This window comes from Notolepis coatsorum (assembly GCF_963971535.1).
Source record: "Notolepis coatsorum genome assembly, chromosome: 9".
Classification (NCBI taxonomy): Eukaryota; Metazoa; Chordata; class Actinopteri; order Aulopiformes; family Paralepididae; genus Notolepis; species Notolepis coatsorum.
This window is the reverse complement of record NC_140173.1, coordinates 7,399,915-7,407,912: the sequence shown is the minus strand read 5'-3', so window position 1 is coordinate 7,407,912 and position 7,998 is coordinate 7,399,915. Positions and strand designations below refer to the sequence as shown.

Below are 7,998 nucleotides of genomic sequence, written 5' to 3'. Positions count from 1 at the left end.
GCAAACATACATCTTATTTATCACGGTTCTCCTTTAATACTAGAATGTCAGTGCAACAAAGTCAACGGTAACGAATAGTTCCTAGACTACGGATACTCGACCGGTGGAGCTCTGAAGGGAGTGAGACGAAGCGAGGCGATACAGGGAAAAGCAAGATGGTGGCTGGAGACGGTTGGTTCTCTCTAGAGCTGCTCCAGAGAAACTGTAGACTGGTCGGATAATCCTGTCGTCGCTGGAAGAAGGGGTCTCGTACGGAACCGGTCCTTGTATTCCTAGCGCCCGATAGTAGGGTTAATAGCTATTAATCCAAAAGCCCGTTGGCATAGATGGTAGCTAGTTAGCTTCGTTTGTACGTGAAGCTAACCGGCAGACGGTCTCCAATGAGTAGTTATATCCAAACGTCGCTGGGTTTAACTATAGGTCTCTCCACGTTACTTCGCTTACACAAGTCACTATACTGTGCCAATAATGGCTCGACAATATTATAGTGGTATCTAATTAGCCATTAGCTCTTTATAACGATACACTGCTATCGGTCTGTGTACAACTGCACCAGACGTCTTCACTCTCGCTCTGTTAGTTTTCCTGTTATGCTGCTGCTGCATCGTCTACACAACGTACTCTATATTAGTTCCCTGTGGACTCCGCCTATTCACCTGTACAGAATCAATGCGCTCGCTCTGGGCTTGTCCGGGCATGTCTGAACATGTCTAGAAAACATGTCTAGGGGGGCGCGCCCCTGGCGCCTACAGCGTCAAGAATGGGACACACAATAAGACGAATGATAAGTACTGTTAGGCAAACAGATGACGTAAAGATATATATCTTATATATATAAACAATATATAAGTTATACAAAATAATAAACGCAGACTTTCAGTGTTAATCTGGACCTTCAGAACAAGTAGACCATGCCTTTTTAACTACAGTATACTGCTTTTTAAAAAGTGGGCCTACTCTTTAAAATAATGGATTAAATGGAGCTATGAACAATACTGGTCAATTGAACCATTGCACGGAAGAACCATATAACATTGGCAGCCCATGTACAGTATTTGCAGTTGTAAAGTCGGTCCAAATCACTTGTGAGTGTGAACGTGATACATCGCAAGATCATACTCCACTAACTATGAATGAACGCAACACTCTAACATACCATCTTTTAAATAATAAAAGTTTGAAAATATAATACTTAAAACCAAGTTATATGGTTCTGAGGTAGGCTGGAATCCATGGTGGGACAGACCTCATCCCCACAGGTGTTTCTATGCTCCTGCCAAACACAGGCACATGCACACTTATTACATCACAATTTGAGGGTCATGGAAACTGAACAAGTTCACTAATGTAAAAGCTCATATGACAATACAGTATTTTCCATGCAATTATACCAGAACATGATGTGGTTAAATAACAGCCACAAGAAAGTCTACTTTAGTTATATTTTATGTTTACATAAAATAGGTTTAGGTTGCATTATGAATATCTTATTAAGTAGAGTACTTAATTAAAATACATACCCGCTATATATATGCATACATGGCAGGGGACCATGTATGCATGTTCCAATAAGATCATTGTTTTAATACATTTATAAAAGCGACAATACATCTCAACCTAAATCATACCTGTTGCTTTAAAACTTGTGTTTCTTGATTGTACACTTGTTTTCATATTCATTTCATGGTATGATAAATGATGTAGCAAAGGGCTTGTTTTTGTCAGTGATGGGTTTATAATTACAAAGTTCAAGAAAGGAAACCGTGTGAGAGAGTGAGTGAAGGAAAATACATTGTCTCCTCTTAAGAAAGAGGCGCCTCTACGCTGCCCATGAAATAGGTACGTTCTGCCTTTTAGATAAATTCACAAGTCTTGTTCACAAGTGTTTTGGGACCTTTCATGTTTGTTATTTCTGCTTTGACTTCACTAGTAGGCCAAAGGTGACTCTGTCACTTGAAGTTGTTTTGAAATGGTTCTTTGAAAAAGGACAGAGGTCAGAGTTGTACCCTCTATCTTGGCTGCGGTATGGGGCTTATTGACGTGTTTAGACCGTACCACTGTATTCTGTATGTGTAGCCTATTAATGGTACATACTGTAAGCTTACTCAAGATACAATAAGAATAGATGCTACGAGGGAGACCCCCGCTCCAAGTCAAGCAAACCTCAGGAACAGCTTCTTTCCCTCAGCTGTCACCTCCCTGACTCTGCCACGATGACAGCCCATATAAACTCTGAACAACTCCATTGCCTATACCCTAGGTTCTGTTACCCATACTGTACAAACTTTGAACTCTGTTGCCTATACTCAATTTATACCTACCTACCACTGTTTACAACTGCCCTACACTGTAATTATAATAATCATGCTGTACCACATATATAAATGTACTCTTATTGGGTATATATATCCACATCTGTCTGCATATACCTGCATATAATCATTTTACATATCTGTAGATACTATATCTATACATATCCCTTACCTACTCTTACTAGTTACACTGTTGGCCAGTATGACTAGTACCATAGTGTCTTTATACCCGTATCACTGTACATATTAATACTACAACTCACTGTACATATTTATACTACAACTCACTGTACATATTAATACTACAACTCACTGTACATATTAATACTACAACTCTGGACATACATCTGATTAGCACTAACATGAGAGAGAGAGAGAGAGAGAGAGAGAGAGAGAGAGAGAGAGAATGTCTCAAGGAGCTGCCCTTTGAGCCTCCCTCTGTCTGTTAGCAGATCGACAGCTGACTGGCCACTTGAATCAGGTCTGGCCCAACCTCGCCCTCTACATAGGCCATGCGCGTGTGGTGGTTCTGTTTCAAAATCAGACCATCAACCATTTGGAGAATTGACACTTTCTCTTACAAAATTATACTTGGCATTGAAATGCAACTCATTGTGGAATATCATTGCTAACAGTATCAGTATTTTGATCATATAAAATTGCTTTAAAAACACTTTTGATGATATAATAATTTATAGGGTGTATTTAAGAGTGACAGCCTGTGACGAGGATACTCTACACAGTCTAGGAATAACACATATTGTAAATGCTGCCCATGGCCTCTCCGACTTCTGCCTCTGGATTCTGTCTCCATATCAAGACTGGCCCTCAGCTTCTACAGAGATACTGTATGTCAGTGAACTATTATGGGGTGGAGGCTGATAATGCCATAGGCTTTGTCCTCAGCCCATTCTTTTACCCAACTGCATGATACATCGGAGCTGCAATAATGGGAGGCAAGTCACTCATACTTACATATTTACACTCATACTTATTTGATTGTGTACTGGCTTTTCCCCGCATGTCAGGTGGTGGTGGTCAAATTCACATTCAATTCAAAATGTGAAGAAGAAATTATAGTTTATTTGCTAATGATACATTCATTCTCAATAATTTGTTAATAGGGTGGATGGGGCAACATTCTCTCTCTTAAGTTTTTCAACATTTGAATTTGACTCAGACACACCAGTGTGTGTGTGTGTGTGTGTGTGTGTGTGTGTGTGTGTGTGTGTGCGCGTGTGTGTGTATCAGATACAAGATACAAGATACTTTAATGCCACACAACAATGGTTGGTGGTAATTGTTTTCGGTACAGATTGTTAAGCACTGGTTACATCAACATGAAACAGACATCAGACATCAAAAACGTATACATAAATACATACAGGACAGTCACAGTAACAGTGTCAGTCAGTGACAGATGCTTGCCCGTCTGTGCAAAGGGGGGCGGGCCAGGGTGTTCAGTGTTCGGACTGCTGTGGGGAAAAAACTGTTTGTGAAGCGTGTGTGTCTGGTTTGAATGGACCTGTAGCGACCTGAGGGCATGTGCTGGAATAAGTGGTGTGCTGGGTGAGAGGGGTCGTTGACTATTTTACCAGAGCGGGTGACTGTGCATGAGGTGTAGATGGAGTCCAGAGAGGGGAGGGGGCAGCCAATTATTTTGGAGGCGGTCTTGATGATGCGTTGGAGTTTGTGTTTGGTGATCGATCGCAGGGGGGAAATCTAGCACGGTGTGCTTTCTTGCCCCAGGCCGCTGTGTTTGTCCACTGTCTAATGGGAGTGAGCTGCTCTTCAACATTAGTCCTGGCCTTCCTGGTGATCTGTGAGGGCCAGAGGCTGCAGGAGGCTCTAGCTGCAGTCAGAGCCATAGAGACGGCTGTCCCAACCCTGGCTTTCTGCTATAGCTCCGTAGTCTGGAGAGAGAGGAGGAGACGACGGCAGGCAGACAGACTGTAAAGACACACACACACACATTTGAAATGTTTATTTATGTCCACATGAACAGAAGTACAAGGAAGCCTCATACAAAGGACATAAACACTGCCAGTGCAGTCAGAAAGTATGAAAGAACAGCCAGTTACAAAGTGCTTGTGTGACGGATCATACTGGGTCTGCGTTGTGTTGATGTTAAATGTTAATGTCCCGAGGGGGAGTCGAACAGGGGGCTCCCGCGGGCGACGACACAGGCCGCTGCACTAAGAAGTGAATTCACTCCTAACTACCGTACCTATGTGTCTGTTAACCCTGTTATGGGGAAGTGAGTTTAATTTACCAGCCCGCACTGCCACAGTCACTCGTCAACACACCTGTGACTGTGGACATACCCACGGGCTTCCCCGTTACACATGGACGGCAGAACACTGTTACAGTATGGCTGAACTACTTGTCAGACACATCGGACATGAATCATGGGTAAAGGAAACAATGCCTCCTCCAAATTGAGCGGCTTCCTATAATAGCTGATACTGAGCAGTACCTTGCTAATTGCTTGGCCTTCCTTTTGGGGAGACCGGCTATTTGTAGGCCCCTCACAACCAACTTGTGTACAAGCCCTAGGCTGTAGCTGTTGGTATTTCAACACTTTAGTTAGAAAGGCTTCTTCTAAGCTGTAATCAAAAGTACAGCCAACCTTGAGAATGGACACCTCCCTAAGGTGTTCATTTACAACAAAGACATCAGGGGTGTTAGCTGTAATAACACAGAATCATCATTGCACAGGTTATGGCTTCACAGTAGAATGCTTAAACAGCGTGATGGAGGACCTAAAAATAGAAGAGATATCTTTCGCTATCAAATCTACTATTCTGTCATGCCTACTTATGTAGAGGCCCCTGTATACATGGCAACCATTTAAGATGTGGGACATGGTTTCAGCTATTTGGTCATTGCCATGATGAATACATTGAGGAGCATGATTGCCTGGAAACCAGATGGAGAGATTCAGTTTAGATAAGACCTGTAATCTCGCTTTCAAAGTAAAGATAACAATGCACTCATCTATGTGCACTCATCTATGTGCACACACACACACACACACGCACACGCACACGCACACGCACACACACACACACACACACACAGTATATCTGTAGATAAACACACTTCTGATTATGTCGTTTGAAAACAATTTAGGTGTTTTTCAACTAGTTTTAATTGAATAGCATCATGGTCATTCACTGAGTATGTTTAATCACTCAAGGGCATTCCTTGGAAAGTAGGGCGTATTTTCTTAATTCCCCAAATCACACATTTTGAACCTTGTGAGACCTGATGAAGACCTGACCTGTGACCTGATAAAGACCTGACCTGTGACCTGACATGTGACCTGATGAAGACCTGACCTGTGACCTGATGAAGACCTGATCTGTGACCTGATGAAGACCTGACATGTGACCTGATGCTATTCAATGCTATCAACATTAGCTAAATAGCTAACCAATTAAATACAATGACAGTGGTATCCTGAGGTAACGTTAAATACAGACAACTTTTGATTACCAATGATAGCTAGCAAGCTAACTAAATAGCTTTGTTTTTCTGGACTATCATACTAGCTAGCATACCCAACTAACGTGAATGCCATTCAGAATGTATTAACATAGCTACAACACACAATAACATTAATACAATTACATGCATCATTGTTTACAATGAACGGGTGGGGCTAGTCGAAAGGACTGGACACAGGGACAAGTTAAACGTCAATCAATTATTTTAATACAACAGGTAGTTCGAGCTGCGCTGTCATGCCTACGACCGCACCACAGGGCTATTATACTCTCTCTCCTGCCGATTAAAATCAGCAGCTCTTCCTCCTCATCATCGATTGCCTGTAGCTACATTTGCACAACGGCGTCCATCCCTGCTGCTAGCTAATGTTAACTTATCTAACGTTAGCTAACGTTAAAACTAACCTAAAGTTAGTTGTTCACCAACAATCTCAACATTTGTATTAGCGTTAGCTCAAAAACACAGAACCGGACGACACAAGTTGTTCCACTCATAGATAGGTTACAACAAGATAACAACAATAATATTTCCGGTCTGGGGGTTTCAAAATAAAGAGCGAAGTCTAAAACACCGGAAAGATGTTTATTTTGTACATTTGTGGCAGCGTTACAGCATTTTCAGTGTTTTAGTTTGGACGCACATATTTCTTGAGACGATTGTGTTTACGGAAAACCTTTTTGAAATAAACTACAACACAGCCTCATGAGACTGGTGGCAAGGAGGAGGAGGAGCAGGCGGAGGAGGGGGAGGAGGAAGAGGAGGAGGGGGAGGGTGCATGGATCTACAACAGGCCAAATTAGATTCTGTATACAGTACCTTATATGACTAATTATACAGGCTGCAGGTGAACCTCAAACAGCAGCTCTGGTTTGGAGTCCCCTTGCTAAAATTTGGTACGTTTCCAAATCAGGTAAAAGTTCCAGCCTCAATATTGGCAAACACAATCCATTAAAGGCCCAATCAGTGATTTTCTATCCATATCAACGTAGGGTATATTCACATTCATTCTTTGTGGGTTTGATCTGTCATCGGAAAATACAGTGTATGCTTTTTGAAACTTTATCCACCCTGTAGATCAGAATATAGGCCAGTTTTACTCCTGTGTTTACAAACATTATGAACATAAACAAACATTTTACAGCCAAAATAAATAAATACAGCAAATACAATTTAAAAACGGATATTTACCTGTTGTTTTGTGTTAGTACTTAGGAAGTCATGTCTGGTGGGACTGGGGATGCCCCATTCATGTTTACATTTGGATCATTGATTGTGAAGTGTTTGATCCTTTTGACTGGAGATAAAATAATGACTCCATACACCGTTAGGTCTGTAGCCTAGCAACAATGACCAAAATAAACCATGAATATTGCCAGGTGTTCATCTCCCTAAATAGCTCTACAATGACGAGCCCACCCTCGCTCGCTCCTTACACCTGTCCCCACACTGGCTACTTGAGATTCTGATGATGACATTCTATTACTAGAACCTTTTCATTGGCAGCCTGCGCTTCATCAACTGCTCTCTCGTCTGTAATGATTAATCATCAGCTCTCGCCGCACGCGCCGGTCTCGCCGCCGGGAGGGTGGAAGTAATCATTGTCACTTCAGGGGGCTCAGCTCACATTACGGACGCTGAGTTGGCTCTTGGGAAGAAAAGGACTTGGTATGCATGAGTGTGCGTCTCCCCGCTCCCTGAGTTGAATGCTAAAGAGGTCAAGACTTCTAACTCAGTGGCCTAAAAATATCATGTGAAACACAGGGCCTGAGAGAGCAGTTAAGTTACCATGTCAGATCTCTACTGCACCCTGCACACTCACACACAGTAGAGACATCTCCAGACATACTGCAGACACATACTGAAGACACGCTGAAGACAATTCTCTTGCTGACTCTACAGTGCATACAGTACCGCTCTACTTGGACAAGGATTCTAAACCTCAAACCAGTAAAGGGTATGTTTTTTTCCCCTCCTCATTGTAATACAATAGCATCTACTAATATTACTGTAATAGTATACACAAACTTGGATTTACAGTGTTGTGTGTAACCATAGAGCAGAACAGAGAACAGAAAAAACAATCATGGTGAATTTCTAGCTTTACACCATCATGCCACCAGTACTGTTAAGTCTGAACAACTCTAATATAATATCTGTCGCCTCAGTTCACCCGGGA

The 7,998-nt window shown here is 42.1% G+C and overlaps 1 pseudogene across 1 annotated transcript; it reads left to right on the top strand.

Annotated features, from left to right (window-relative positions):
* The first annotated feature begins 2,757 nt into the window (after positions 1-2,757).
* LOC311234131 (dual specificity protein phosphatase 13B-like) lies at positions 2,758-4,216 on the top strand (annotated as a pseudogene). Its single transcript has 3 exons — positions 2,758-2,838; positions 3,133-3,237; positions 4,062-4,216. The product of its transcript is annotated as a dual specificity protein phosphatase 13B-like (transcript).
* The last annotated feature ends 3,782 nt before the right edge of the window (positions 4,217-7,998 follow it).